The sequence below is a fragment of the Leucopleurus acutus genome (genome assembly GCF_964270905.1).
Source record: "Leucopleurus acutus genome assembly, chromosome: X".
NCBI lineage: Eukaryota > Metazoa > Chordata > Mammalia > Artiodactyla > Delphinidae > Leucopleurus > Leucopleurus acutus.
Genome location: NC_139148.1, coordinates 14,099,997 through 14,114,781, shown reverse-complemented (window position 1 = coordinate 14,114,781; position 14,785 = coordinate 14,099,997). Strand labels below are relative to the sequence as shown.

Sequence of the window (14,785 nt, the reverse complement as noted above, 5' to 3'; positions counted from 1 at the left end):
TCCCGGAGGCAGGACGGCGCCCGGAGGCCGGGGCCAGCGGGGAGGGCCGGGCGGGGGCGGGGACGCGAGCCGAGGCCGCCACCCGCGCGGCGTCCCCGGGCCCCGCTCCTGCTCCCGGCGCCGCGCACTGGCCGGCGGGGCTGGGGCCGGCCGGGGAGGCGGCGCCGGGCGGCGGGGCGGGGGCCCCGAAGTGGGTTTCGGGCCGCCACCGGCGCTGGCACCGGGCGCAGAGGGCGGCGCGCGGCGGACTCCGCGCCCGGGCATCGCACCCGGGCCGCCTTCGGCTCTGCCGCTCTGCCCTGGCCCGGAAAACCCGGCGCCTTCCAGGCCCTTCGAAAGATGGATTCTGTTGACGTATCTGGCGGCCCTGGCGAGCAGGGTGGAAAGTTGGGTTTTGCCAGATCTCACTGGGCTCGTCTTTGTGACGCTCGGCCAGCCCCGCATCCTTCCGGAGCTGGGTGAGTGTGCGTCGGCGCCCCGCGAGCCTTCGTGCCCCCCAATGCCCAGACCCGGGGTGGCCGCACCAGCTCGGGCTTTCTGCCATGTTAGGCACCGAGCAGCCTTCTCGCTGCATTTTTGCGTGCGTTTCAGCGGTGCCTTTTGCTGCGGAGGGAGTTCTTGCCTTCCTCCGCGTTGGCTTTTTCGGGGTTGGGGTTATGCTCTGTGTGTTTGCTTGTTTGCCGTTTAAAGCCCGACTATTGTTCAGGATAAGCTCCGCCTGGGTGGGGAAATGGCATCCCACCACAGTTGCCGGCGAGGGGGTAGAAATGTTGCCAAACAGCTGCTGCTTTGTTTTTCCCTGTCAGAAGTCCCTGGAGTAGGTTTGGGGCACGACGGGTGGATGCAGAGAGGGATGGGGCACGGAAGAAGAAGGTGGCTGTGGAGGAGCGAATTGTCACCCACCCCAAGGCACGCAGTCAGCTTCCCTCTCTGCCTGCCAAACTTTTATGAATATTCCTTTTGTGATGGGGGAAGCTTAATGAATTCAGCCCAGTTTTCCAGGGAAAAGCAACCCGGCTTTAACAATGGTTTGAGAACTTAATCAATGAGAAAGGCAGGGGGAGGAGGAGGAGACGCTGACACCGTATCGGGGATGTGGCTGCTTCTTACAGAGTCAGGTAGGGGAGAGGTGGGCAGGGCAGGGCGCAGCGCCTGCGTGGCCGCGTTGCCGGAACTGTCAGCAGCTTTTACCTGTGCCCGCTGGAGCCACCCACCGTCGTTAGCCACCTCACGGTCTACCCAGAACTCGGCGACGGGGCTTGAGGGGCCGCTCGCGGCAGTGCGGGGGCGGCCCCCCTCATCTGGCGTTTTTAAGGATGTGTAAATATTTTGCTGAGGATAAGTGACATCAACAGAATGATATTCCGCAGAGCCCGGGTGTGCAGCGATGATAAATAGATACGGCCAAACAAAGTTTTGATAACCGCGGATTCTCAGGCTGGCTCTGTTTCATTTGGGTCTTTGTTTTTGTTGGTTTAGCATTATCTCTCATCCTCTAGTGCGAGCCCTTTATTTAGCTGATTCTTGGAAGCTGCTCTTTAGAACAGAGAGAAAAGCAGCCAGCAGGGAGAAAACAATTCTTAGCCTTGCGTGCATCGGGCAAGGTTTTGTGTGCTTTTCCCAAGGAATCTCCCACCGTTTTCTAGACGTCTCTCTTCCTCCTTTTGCGTCATCAGAATCGTTTGTTGATTGACCAAGAGACTTTTGATAACTTTGAAAATGTGTTGTGATATGCCTTTGTTCCAGTAGAGGGGTGGCAGCATGGGAGGAGGGCAGTGGGGCGCCTCACCCGAGCAGCATCATGTCCCTACCCACTGTTTTGTCCTCGGTGTTTTCTTCTCAAAGGGGAACACAGGGAGCTGTGCTACTTTCTGAAGGCGGGGTGGCTGGAAGGCTATAAGCCCGGTGGCATCCCGATTTCTCTGCCCCTTGGAAGCCCAGAGAAGCCACCTACCCCCCACCCCACACACAATATCCTGTGAATGGGCGCTTCCGCCTCATTCTGACAGATGCCCACTGGGAACGTCGACAAGGTGGCCGGGCACCACGAGCCAAGTCAGACTGGATCTTGGGGTACTGGCTGCTTTGGCACCAGCCCATGGTACCATTTAGCCCGCCAGAGAGGTCCTTTATCATGCAAAGAAGCCCCAGACCTCCACAGGTGAGTTTTGGCCCAGGAAAATCTGCCCATCTCAGGAACAAACGAGAAAACAGCTTTCCAGGTGATGCCAATTGCCAATATGAGAACTCGGTTGATGGGCATTTTGGTCAAGACCTGTAAAACAAATGAAAAGTCTTGTAGCCAGAAAACAGAGCCACCAAGACAGGACCCCTGAAATGGAAAAAAAATAAGAAAAGAAAGAAAGGAAAAGGCTGGAAGGTGTGTGACGAGGTGTTGCTGGAAGCGCTGTAGCACCAGAAGACCAATATAGCCCTAGCTATAATGACCTGAAAACTAGATAGGACTGGTCTCCCGAGAACCATCTGACCCAGAGTGGAGGTATTCTGTGTGTGGAGACATCCACACACAGTGTGCTCTGAATGTACAGTAAGAAAATAGCAAGTGTCTATTCTCTGGCTCCTCCTGTAACCTTAGATTCAGGGAAGGAGGGTAGTGGAGGGAAATAAGTCAAGAAGGAAATTAACATTTGTTGTTGCCCTCTGTCTGCCAGACACTTTACATGTGGGAAACCATGATGTAACAGAGGCATTATTTTACAGATAAGGAATCTGAGGCTCAGAGAAATTTCCAGTTGAGTGTCTGATTCCAGACTTCGGTGGTTATGACTTAAAGGGGCAACATGTTCCTCTACCCTTCCCCCAAGTCTCTTATTTATTTCTCCCAGAGACTGGAGTCCTCAGCCCCTACCAAATATAGTACCTAACTGGGGGAGGGGGGCACCAGTGAGGCAGCCCAGCCACCCAGGATACATGCTTATGTGCCAAGTAGATAGACCCCAAATAGCCCTTAACTATTTCAGATGGAAAGACTGTGCCTTTTCATCTTGGAATTCCCAACACCCAACCGTTGCTTAATGAATGAGAGTTGAGTGACTAAATGATGGAACTGATGGAGTGAATGGTGGTGGGAGGGAGCTGTAAGTTATTATCAAGGGAGACCAGCAGGGAGAAATCCAGAGATTTGTGTTTGGTTGGGGTCTCGGAGCGCCTGGTGTCATGCTGCAGTTCTAGCCCTGGGTAGTTCCAAGCCGACGAGCCCATGTGAGATGAGCATTAGCGTTCCCACCTTATACACGAGGAAACTGAGGATGAGACAGAATAAGTAATTAGCCTGAGGTCTATGGTGGGCCCAGAGGGTAGGTAAGGTATTTCTGACTCTTAACCGTCTCAAATAAATAAACTCTAAATAAAGATAAGGTGGGTTCTTGCTCCGCAACTGCACCATCAAAGCAAGTCTTTTAGCCCCCTTCCAACCAGATGGTGGCCTTTAACCCCCTAGAAATTCTGGGGCCACTGGGAGAGCCAGGATTTGAATCCACATATGAGGTGTTTCTGACTCTGCTGCCTCCATGATCAGAATGTGAGCGGGACCTCAGAGAATGAGGCTCTTGAGGAAGGGGAAAGATGGCTAATTGCGCTCTCCCGTGCACAAAAGCCTGTGTGGGACCCTGAATTAAGCTTGATTTGGGGATCAGGGTGACATCCTTGCTGCAGAGTTGGCAGCGCTTGTCTCTGGAGAATGCCTCTGATTGCCGCTTCTCCCTCCCACCTGACCGTCTGCCCGGATGCCCATCATCTCATTTTTGCCAGACTCAAGGCGTCTCCTTTGTGGCTCGCGATTTCTGATGAGCCTTTCAAGGCTGCCGCTCTGCTGTGTTCTGACGGCAGCTGCTGAGGAGGTGATTTGGGCGGCCACGTTAGTACTTCTGGATTTCGCACATGACCCTCCTTCTCTCTCCAGCCAAGAACACTCATAGGAACACACATGCACGCGCAGACGCAGGCGCACGTAATTGGATCATGTTTCTGTATCTGCTTCACCAAATTAGATTGCAAACCCAGAATTGTTATTGAAAGAACATACGTGACTTTGGTGATCTTCTGTCCCAGCCCCTGCCTTAAAGCGATCCGAAGAGCTAAGATACAGGCTGCTCGAGCAGCAGATGCCTTAAGTAATGATTGTACTCGCCGGCCTTGCCACCTCTGTGAGGGCAGCCCGCAGCCCCCCACCATGTCGGCATGGGCCCTGGGCCTTTCGTAAGAGCCCATTTTAATCTCCGCTTAGAGGTAGGGCTGGGCTCCTAGAACATCCCAATCCTTGCAGTTCCCATTTCTGCTGTAATTCTTATCGCCCATCCTGCTCTCACACGTCACTGTTCTTTCCACAGCTTTTTTGGTCTTTCAGCCCAGCACTGTCTAATAGAACTTTCTATGATGACGGAAATATACTATACCTGCACCATCCCGTATAGTAGCCACTAGTCTCATGTGGCTTCTCAGCAGGTGAAAGGTGGCTAGTCCAAAGTAGGGTATGCTATGACGATAACATACGCACAGGATTTCCAAGACTTAGTACAAAGAAGGAATGCAAAATAGGTCATTAATAATTTTTATATTGATTACATGTTAAAATGATAATATTTTGAATATATTTGTTAAATAAGCTAGCGTTAAAATTAATGTCACCTGTTCCTTTTAATCTTTTTAACGGGCCCACTAGAAACTTTAAAATTACATACGTATTTCTATTAGGCAGCTCTGCTCTACCAGCCTGTGTCTTCAGCCTCATAGCACCTCCAGAAGTTTTGGGGGGCATAAACGCCCTCCATCCCCATGGCAGGTGGGAGGCATGGGACTGACTCAAGAGCCACAACAGTCTGGCATCGGGCAACTTTGATTATCAGTAGCTAAGGTGCCATTTTGCGTGTTTGCTCCGTCACCTTCCGTGAGGAATGTGGGCTCCTGAAACTGAATGGAGATGAGAGAGCAAGACAGGGGTGGGGTGGACAGGGCTGGCCGTCCTTTCCTCCAGCCCAGGCCAGTGTCCTTGCCCACTGGAGAGCTGTCTCCCTCCTGAGTGACTGATTTCCTTGACACCTGCTCTAATAATATCCTTCCCGGGGATGTGTGTTTGGAGAACAGTGTCCCCAGTAGGCAGCCTTGTGCTGAGCGTGGGTTATTTGGGTCTGGGGCCAGTCTTAAAGAAGAGAAAGGAAAAGAGGGGGACGCACATAGTCATTTCCTGACAGCTTGATGAAAACAAGAGCAAGGGAATAAATGCAGTTTCTGCGAGAGAGACAGGATGAACACCAGGAAGGCCAGTTTTACACACATGTGGTACCACCGATGAGGAGCCCTGAGCAAGGGGCAGCTCAGGAGGGTGGGGGAAGGCTCACAGCAGGCGCTGCGGTCTTCCTGGGCCCTACCCTGGGCCCTGGGCATGGCCCGAGGAAACAGAAAGAGCTGGAATAATGAACTTGGGGCTTCGGTGATTTATAGGTCAGGCGCCTGTGGCTCTGGCTCCTGAGGGGGCTGCCCCCACAGGGGACCCTTGGCTGACCTCCTTGAGCTCCTCGGAAGGAGCTGGTTTTGTTTCCCATGGCAGAAGCAGACTGTTTACTGGAGCACAGGAAGAATCCGACATTCTGGCGAAAAATAATTCATTAACAGCCAGGGTATTACCAGTTCCCTGGAAAAGCTCCTCCAGCTGCACTGTAGCAACTGTTCTTTCTCAGCAGCGGAATTGGGCCTCACTGGCAGCCAAGGCTGGGTATGCTTTGGCGTTTTTGTCATTGCTGTTATTTTTGCCTTTGTGTGTTTGCCTACTTTGGCCTTATAATTCACGGAAAGGAACGGTGGCCTGGAAGGGTCGAAATGCTATAGCTGTCAGCCATTCTTCCCTCCACGGTTTTAGCCTGGAAGCTCTAGGCCAACTCGAGGAACACGCTTTTTTTCCTGCCCGAAGCCCATCCTCATGCTGGGGACACCACACAGCCACACAGAATGTTCTAGAACTAAAGGAATTTTAGAGAATCTCAGCACCTGCTCTTAAGACTTTATGGAAACAATTGGCTGAAGGACTCCCACACCCACCTCACACACACACACACACACACACACGCGCGCGCGCGCGCACACACACACGCACACACAGTGGGGCCACAAAGTGTGTGATTCATCATCCCAGTTTTGAGGGTATTTGGAAAGCCATGCAGGCATAGCCAACAGAATGGGCTGCATGTTTTGTTCACTAAAGAATGATTGAATCTGTAGTAAGTAAAATAGAATGATTCAGAAAGCTTTTTATGCTCTGGAAAAATCTGCTTAAAAAAGGGGGGGCTTTGTCTGCTTGTTTGCTTTTTAATGCCTCATGCTCAGAAATGTGTACCCAGCTAGCAAGAAATGGGAAAGAATGGCATTTCCTTGGTTTAGTTCTTTAAAACACTAATTGCAGGTTAAGTAAGATGCAGTGTATTGATTTTGGTTTTGTACGGAATGTAACTAGATAATCATTTTATTTTATGAGATATTAATTTCCATCCATTTAGACTGATGAAATATGCATTTAAAATGCACCCTGCCTAGCTCCACCATCATCACAGTATTTCTTTAATGTTCCCAGATTCAGATTGAGAACCTGTTTCATTTATTTGGAAAGGAGTAAATATGTCCTTAGTAAACATATATGTAAGCCAACCTTAGATTTCAAGGAAAATGGGATTTTTCTCCTTTGATGACTGCCAAAGATACAAATATCGAAGGCCAAGCGTATTTGCCTTTATCTAGAGCATGGTTTCTCCACCTTGGCCCTGTTGACATTTTGGGCCAGGTCACTCTGCGGCAGGTCTGCCGTGTGCCCTGTAGGCTGTTTAGCAGTATCCCTGGCCTCCACCCACCAGATGCCAGAAGTGTTGCCCCCCTCCCCACCCCAGTTGTGGCAGCCAAAAATGTCTCCAGATCTTGCCAAATGTCCCCTCTGGGGCAAAATGGACCCTGGTTGAGAACCACTGGTTTAGACCAAGATTTAATAGGTAATTTGTGGCTTTTGGAAATTTTCAGTTTGAAATAATAAAAGACACAATTTCCCCCTCTGAATTACATGTACAATTCATGGGGGTGATTAATTAACAGTTGGAAGTGGGTCATGTGCCTGATTTAATTTTTTTTTTTTTTTTTTTTTTTGTGGCGGTACGCAGGCCTCTCACTGCTGTGGCCTCTCCCGTCGCGGAGCACAGGCTCCGGACGCTCAGGCTCAACGGCCATGGCTCACGGGCCCAGCCGCTCTGCGGCATGTGGGATCCTCCCGGACCGGGGCACGAACCCGCGTCCCCCGCATCGGCAGGCGGACTCTCAACCACTGCGTCACCAGGGAAGCCCTGATTTAATTTTAAAGTGGGTGGAAGGGTCTATGAGATTGTATAAGAGATTATACAGAGATTTTTTTTTTTTTTTTGCGGTACGCGGGCCTCTCACTGCTGTGGCCTCTCCCGTTGCGGAGCACAGGCTCCGGATGCGCAGGCTCAGCGGCCACGGCTCACGGGCCCAGCCGCTCCGCGGCATGTGGGATCATCCCGGACCGGGGCACGAACCCGCGTCCCCCGCATCGGCAGGCGGACTCTCAACCACTGCGTCACCGGGGAAGCCCCAGAGATTTTTTTTTTAAGTCAGGTGATCAAATAAGTCATAGGTAATTGGGGGGCACGTTGTAACAACTAACAGCTTCTCTGTTTCTTCATGAAGAGAACAGGTTTATTTCTCCCCAATTTCTTTTGCATATGCACCTGATTCCAGGCATGCCTTCAAAGCCACCAGGCATCTTCTTCTACCCCACCCCCTCCCCCCAGTGTCATTTCTCCTGTAGCATCTTAAGCCTGAGCCAATTAATTTAGCCCTTTAGTGTACTTGGGAGAGCTCTGCTCGTAACACTGTAATAGACTCATTTCAGATCGTAGCAGCGCTTTACCCACCACTCATTTCTGTGTTTTCCAGCACTGTTGAGAGAGAAAGTCAATGGTGAGGAGATGGAGAACTTTTCAAAATTATTGGGCGTTCAAATGCAGGTGGGCCTCACCACTTCTTCCGGTTTTCCCCCCTCTTACACACATTTATTTCCCTGCAGCAGTTCTGCTTGGGAAAGAGAACGGCAGCAGGGCTCCTTCAGCCAGCTCGGTCCTGGTAATGCCTGCAGTCAACAGTAACAGATGGAATGCTGCCGCTGGATGAGCCCTCGGCCATCTTCTTACTGGTGGTCCCTGGAAATGCTAGAAGGGGGGTGGTCATGCCTTCACGGGGAAGGTGTCATGGGGTTGAACCATTCCCTGCCCATCCACGGAAATGGGATGGGCGCTTGGGGGCCAGAGAGAGAACAGAGAGGTGGATTGCTCGTTCCACAGGACAGTGTCCCAGGACCAAGGCTGCCCTGATAGTCTTTGGAGGGGGATGGGTGTTGGCGGGTGCTCAGGGGTATGGCCAGGTGCTCAGTGCAGACATCACTGGGGGCCACTTCATTTTGCAGCCATCCAAGGCAGGCCGACCTTTTCTAAAGAGTGTCCGAAGGGGTTCCAAGTGTCGATTGTAGAGGGATTCCTTTGCAGGCGTAGCCAGTGAGGAAAGCTGGAAAGGTGAGCATGGAGGGGTTGGCCAAGCCAGCAGTTAGACCCTCAGTGGTGAGTTCTAGCCTCCCTTGAAGAGTGGTTTGACTCTTCCTTGTCAGCGTGAAGGAAGAGGCAGTGAGCTGGCAGACATCTACCGAGTGCTGGGTCCAGGCAGATAAATAATTGATATGCAGCACGTGACTCTTGGTCATTCTGAATTGCCCAGCCCTTGCAGGGTAGGATTTGGGTGATGGCTGCAACAGTGGGAGAGGAAGCAGGATCATAAATCTGGGCTTTGGAGGCCAGTTTCGTGGTGCAGAGCCCACTGGGGCCACCACTGTGTGCTGCAGAAGCCAACAGACAGGTCCGAGTGGTATGTTGTTCCTCAAAATAATGGCAATGGAAATGGCTGTGAAAAACATTTAGACCCTTGTCATAAAAATGCAAACAGTCTTCCTGCTATAGGGAAAAGCTAAATAAACTCTATTGCAGCTGTATTAAGTAGAAACAGATTTGAAAATCGGGTGTTTTTTTTTTTTTCCTGAGACACTTATTTATAGCAGGTTGGGCAAAGGCTGCCACTATCTTTCGCGACTCCGGAAGAGTGTTTTCCAGATGGTCCTTGCTGTTTTTCTCTTTATTAAGCTTAGCTGAACACAGCCTCTCTTGGAAAGGTTCAGAGAAACTGGTGTTATTTTTTTCAGATTACAGTGGCCGTTGATTGGCCAACAAATCAATGGATGGGAATGGATTGAGCCTGTGCCGATGAATTTCCTTTTGCATTTAAAAATAAGAAAAATGTCAAGGAAAGCTCAAAATAGAGGCGCTGTTTCCACTGTGTACATTGAAGCTTTGAAAACCATTCAGGACTGCATTTTCTATTAATTTACATTTGCATTTTTTCTCAGATAATGCCCTCCTCTTTGCTAAAACTCTGCAGTGTTACCGTTTCCTTTCCAACATCTAAACAATGTCCAGATACATTTCAGATTGGGCAATTAGCTCTGGCTGCAATTTCCTTTTGTGAAAAAAAGAAATCACTAACCCGCTAGACTAAATATGAAATTATTGAATGTGAAAATATCAATATTTGTTCTAGGACCCTTTGTGGCTTACTTGCATTTTAAGAAGGCTAGAAGAGGCTGACTCTGCCTGGCCTGTCCATGTTCGACACACCCACGCCAGAAACCTTAAGCCTTGTTTCTGCTCTTAGGAGCTGGGCAGTTGGGTTTGGGGTCATCAAGCCTGATTCTTACAGCCCAAACTGCACAGGGAACCGTTTTGGAAAGTCACATAAACCCGTGATCCCTACAGACCGGGCTTGAGGACTACCACGCCATGTGGGACAAAATTTCTACCCATGCACAGTTAAATGGAAGAAGAGTGAAAATGTACCCAGTCTCTTTTTTAAAGCTAAACCTTTTCCATTTTACAGAGCTTCCCTTTATTCTAAAATGGCCTTTCCCACTTTCCTTAGTGTTAACGTCTCTTTTATGAATGATGACATTTGTAGTTTAACATCTTTTTTTGACAAAGTCGGAAGTTGTCCAACTCATGTTGGATCCTCCTTTTTTTTTAATGTTACTCATCCAGAACATTAGAAAGTCTGGGATTCACCCAGGAGGCCTGAGTAGATCAGGAAAGGGAGGCTTTGTTATGATTTCTAAGCCAGAGAACCCAACCTGAGCAAGGGTCCTGCTGCCAGTCCCTTACCTGACTCTTCTGACCCATTACCCACAGAGCTGGCTTTGTCCAGAGTCCATGTGAAGAATGGAAATGCTTCCCCAGAGGAGTTGTTTTTCATTTTTTTTTTTTTTTTGGCCACACTGCGCCGCTTGCAGGATTTTAGTTCCATGACCAGGGATCGAACCCGGGCTCCCTGCAGTGGAAGCGCAAAGTCCTAGCCACTGGACTGCCAGGGAAGTCCCTCCAAAGGAGTTTGAAGGGGGAAAACTGGCCTCTTGGACATGATGTCTGAGCATGCAGCCTCAATGCCGGGAGCCTGGACCCTTTATCCCTGGCTCCCCGTGTCAACTCTGCTGCCAGTTCACATAGGCTCGACCCACCGTCCTCCTCTCCTCAGCCCTGCCCACCGCTGTCGGGAGCACAGGCCTCAGCATGGCTCACCTGGCAGGATCCTCAGTCTCCTTACTACTCTGCCCCACTCCTGTCTTGCTCCCCCAGCTGCTCTTCCTCTCGCTAAAGCAACCCTCTAACTTTGTCACTCTAGCTCAAGAACATTCAGTGACTCCCTATTTCCTAATTAGAATAAAACCCCATATGAAGTACTATTCCCATTTTCCCAGCCCATTCTCTCCCTCATGACTGCTCTTCAGCACAGAGGATGTTTCCGGGTTGTACAGTTGCTCTTCGCTCTGTGTGTGTGTGTGTGTGTGTGTGTGTGTGTGTGTGTGTGTGTGTTTGTGTGTGTGTATGTTTTATTGAAGGATAGTTGATTTACAATGTTGTGTTAGTTTCAGGTGTACAGCAAAGTGATTCAGTTGTATATATATATTCTTTTTCAGATTCTTTTCCATTATAGATAATTACAAGATATTGAATATAGTTCCCTGTGCTATACAGTACGGCCTTGTTGTTTATCTGTTTTATATACGGTAGTTCATCCCAAACTCCTAATTTATCCCTCCTCCCCCTTTCCGCTCTGGTAATCATAAGTTTGTTGCCTATGTCTGGGAGTCTATTTCTGTTTTGCAAATAAGCTCCTTGTATAATTTTTTTAGAATCCACATATGAGTGCTATCATATGATATTTGTCTTTCTCTGACTGACTTACTTCACTTAGTATGATAATCTCTGTGTCCATCCATGTTGCTGCAAATGGCATTATTTCATTCTTTTTTATGGCTGAGTAGTTTTCCATTTTATATATATATATATATATGTGTGTGTGTGTGTGTGCGTGTGTGCGCGCGTGTGTGTGTGTATGCATGACACATCTTTATCCGTTCATCTGTCGATGGACATTTAGGCTGTTTTCATGTCCTGGCTATTGGCAGTAGTGCTGCTGTGAACACAGGGGTGCATGTATGTTTTCAAATTATAGTCTTGTCTGAGTATGTGCCCAGGAATGGGATTACTGAGTCATATGGTAATTCTCTTTTTAGTTTTTTGAGGAACCTCCATACTGTTCTCCATAGTGGCTGTATCAATTTACATTCCCATCAACAGTGTAGGAGGGTTCCCTTTTCTCCACACCCTCTCCAGCTTTTATTATTTGTAGACTTTTTGATGATATCTCGGCTGTGTTTTGTTTGCTTTCTTTATGGGGGGAGGTTTGCAAGAAGGTTACAAGATCTCTCGGGCATCTTTCTAGATGAAGAACACTGAAGCCTTGAGTCTAATGTAATGGCCCCTTCCCATGGATTGTGACATTAGTGGTTTAAAAGGAAAAAGGAAAAATCTCCACACAAAATGAGGCTCTCCGACTTCAAGAATTGTAGCCTTCCTACAAGTCTTCTTCAGTACTGCTTCTGGATTAGATTGCCCCATTTTTTGACCTGCCAGCAGATGGGTATTGCTTCAGGATGGCACTGCTGGCTTGTCCTGCTGAAAACAGAGCCACTCCCACAAGCTTCGAAATTTGCAGTCAAAACGTAGTGAAAGGAGTCCATCTTAGCCAATGCAGATTGTCCATTCTACTAGAAAATGTCTCTGATGGTTGCTTATAAAATCATAGTAGCAAGAGTATTACCTATTATTTATCAAGCTCCTGCTATAGCCTGGACAGTTGTACCAGGTGATTTACATTTATTATTTTAGTTCCAGCTCCATAGCGGCCATATGAGGTAGGTGGATGTTATGAGCTTTATTTCATAAAGGAGGAATCAGGGGCTCAGAGACGGTTAGTAACTTACACAAGGTCACACAGCTCAAAGGAGGTGGAACTGGGATTCTCTACACTGTGGTTCAATAGAACTTTCTGCGATGATGGACATGTCCTACGCTGTCCAATATGGTAGCCACTAGCCGTAAGTCGCTACTGAGCACTAGAAATGTGACTGGTGTGGCTGAGGCCTGACTTTTTAATCTTTTTCTTAACCATTTTTAACTGTACAGTTCAGTGGGTGTTAACTACATCCATACTGTTGTGCAGCAATAACTACCATCCATCTCCAGAACCCTGAGTCTCTGTCCTCATTAAACACTAACTCGCTATTCACCCTCCTCCCAACAGCCCCTGGCAACCATCCTTCTATTTTCTTTTTTCTTTCTTTCTTTTTCAGTCTCCCCTTTTCCCTCACATCCCAGCCTCTGGTAACCACCATTCTACTCTGTGTTACTATAAATGTGGTTTTGTGGTTTTTTTCAAAATATTCTACATTTAAGTGAGATCATGCAGTATTTGTCTTTCTGTTTTAAATGTAAATTACCACTTGTGGCTAGTGGCTACCATACTGGACAGCGCAGCTCTAGAGCGTGCTTGCTTCCCTGTGCCATTCTGCCCCTCTGCTCTCGCTTACGTGCACCTCTCCTGTAACACCCAGCCGCTTTGCGCCTCTCTTCCTCCCTCCCAGCCCGGCACAGCTCCTCCCTTTCTTGGAGGCCCGTAGACCAGTGGTTCTCAAGCTTTAGCGTGCATTAGAATCATCTGGAGGGCTTGTTAAAACACAGATTCCTAGGACCTGCTCCCCGTGCAGGCCTGGAGTGGGGCCCAAGAATTTGCATTTCTGACAAGTTCCCAGGTGCTCCGGGGCTGCTGGTGCTGGGATCTTTGGATGAACATTATCTATCGGGGCTTAAGGACTAATTCCTGCTTCTTAAAGTGGTGTGGCCTGGGGCTTAGCTGTTACCTCCCGGTCCCGCAAGGAGCAGTGGTTGCTGGCTCACATCAGCTGGGAGAATCCGCCTTCCTGCTCCTGTCCTGAGGACCTGGCCCTCTGTCAGTCCCAACTTTACTTGTACCACTGTTAGCGTGGGTCACTCCCTTGTCAGTTGTTCTGGAGTGCATTCATTTTAACTAGGGGCTCCTTGGGAGGGGCTGGAAAGCCTGGCAGGGGGAAGGAAGAAGCATAATCTCTAGGAATTGCCTAACCACGTAGGGCAGGCCTGGTCGGAGAGGCCCATTTACTGGCCCAGCTGCTGTTCTCTGCAATTAAACGGTGGCAGAAAACTTAAACAGGAAAGAAAAAAAAAAGTGAAGCAGGTAAGGCAGACAGGTGACAAAGCTGAGTCCCCCATCCTTGTATCTTCACCCTAATTAAGGTCTTTGTCCATTTTGGAGGGCAAAGGACAAATGCCCTGGGGCAGGATTGGAGGTGAAGTGGTGGGAATGGCCAGGGGGCCAAGAGAGGTCCCTGGAAAGGGTGCTGTCGTGTTGGCCACCTTGATTCTTTTTTTTTTTATATATAAATTTATTTATTTATTTATTTTTGGCTGCATTGGGTCTTCACTGATGCACGCGGGCTTCCTCTAGTTGCCGAGAGCTGGGGCTGCTCTTCGTTGTGGTGCGCAGGCTCCTTCTCACTGCGGTGGCTTCTCTTGTTGTGGAGCGCGGGCTCAGTAGGTGTGTCTCGTGGGCTCTAGAGCGCAGGCTCAGTAGCTGTGTCTCGCGGGCTCTAGAGCGCAGGCTCAGTAGTTGTGGCGCACGGGCTTAGTTGCTCCGCAGCATGTGGGATCTTCCCGGCCCGGGGCTCGAACCCGTGTCCTATGCATTGGCAGGCGGATTCTTAACCACTGTGCCACCGGGGAAGCCCTGGCCACCTTAATTCTTGATCTAGCTTTTATCGGTGCTGAGAATGTTGTTCTTGTTAAAAATAAATACACATGTAAAGAAGTAGCCGCTAGGCTGTTCTTCTTATGAATATTTGTAAAATAAAAAAAATCATTTTTTCCCTAAGTGTACACATATCCATATTTTCTCCCACAGAACCTGAGCTTTTTTTCTTTTCTTTCTCTGTTTCCCCCTCTTTGTTTTGTTTTGTGTTTTGAGAGCAGGAATCATGTGTCTTTTTTTTTTTTTTTTTTTTTGTGGCTTGGTCTCAAACCAGCATTCATTCTCTTGAGCCAGGCAGCACTTCCTAAAGTTCATTTTAATCACCATCTAGGACAACCCAACCCTCCGTGGCTCCTGGCAGTATGCTCCGTAGTGCTTAGATGCTGATAATATGTTTAATTAAAAAAAATTACAGCTAGGCAACTTTCCCCGTTTGTCCCTTTCCGAAAGCAAGTCTTCAAAGGCATGAACTCAAAGCCTCATTTCTCTTATTTAC

General features: G+C 48.9%; 1 protein-coding gene across 1 annotated transcript in view; it reads left to right on the top strand.

Annotated features, from left to right (window-relative positions):
- Window positions 1-394: 394 nt before the first annotated feature.
- Window positions 395-14,785, top strand: part of RAI2 (retinoic acid induced 2) — a 59,769-nt gene continuing 45,378 nt past the window's right edge. Inside the window, exon 1 of the mRNA XM_082864699.1 lies at window positions 395-458. The gene's annotated coding sequence lies outside the window, so the exon portion shown is untranslated. The remainder of the gene's footprint in view (window positions 459-14,785) is intronic.